Genomic DNA, 878 nt, shown 5'->3' on the forward strand with positions numbered 1-878 from the left:
TTTATTCTGTATTGGCTTTTGTTGTTGATGTTTGTCATTCGTATATATCGAAAATTATATCATTCGGAATATTTGAGTAGATCATAACAATGACAAAATCACCTGTTTTCTGTCCCACCCTAATTTTGACTTGGATCTCGCAACTCTGCGCATGTATTACGTAAACACTCCAGATAGCCTATAGTTTATAGGGCTCTGGAGCACATTACTAAGACGTGCGATCTTTAATATCTTTTAATTAAGTCGTTACGCACTGATAACGAGGTAATATTAGAGGTATCTTGCATTCTACGGGGTATACTGATAAGACCGTTGGGTTATTAGCACATGGGATAAATCCTTTTTTTTTATCTCATTTATGGGTTTCCTGTGGTAATGGAAAGAGAAAGAGAGGGGAGAAAAAAAAAGAAAAAATAGTGACAGAGCAACGATCGTTAGTTAATAAATAAAAGCAAACGAAAAATATATACTAATACATGCATACATACGTACATACATAGCCGGAGCATAAAGCATGGCTATTTACTCAGGATAAAAAAAAAATCCATCTAAGAGTATGTCGAGATTAGAGCTGTCAATGCTGCAATACCTTCTGCTTATCCAATGCCCTATGACGTAGCGATAAAGTACTAATGACGGGGTGGGTCGGGTGTGACGTCTGGCCGGTAGCGTGTGACGTCCGAGGTGGTATATGATAGATACCAGAAATTATAGGATAATTCTTTATATGATATCATAGGCAGATATATATAGAATATATCGATTACTTTATCTTGCATCCAATACATCACGTAAACAAAATTGCTTTGGATTGTAACCCACACATTAACGACAACGAAAATATAACACAGAAGGCGAAACTTCCATTAACTTCTGTA

The sequence above is a fragment of the Penaeus vannamei genome, chromosome 12, assembly GCF_042767895.1.
Source record: "Penaeus vannamei isolate JL-2024 chromosome 12, ASM4276789v1, whole genome shotgun sequence".
NCBI lineage: Eukaryota > Metazoa > Arthropoda > Malacostraca > Decapoda > Penaeidae > Penaeus > Penaeus vannamei.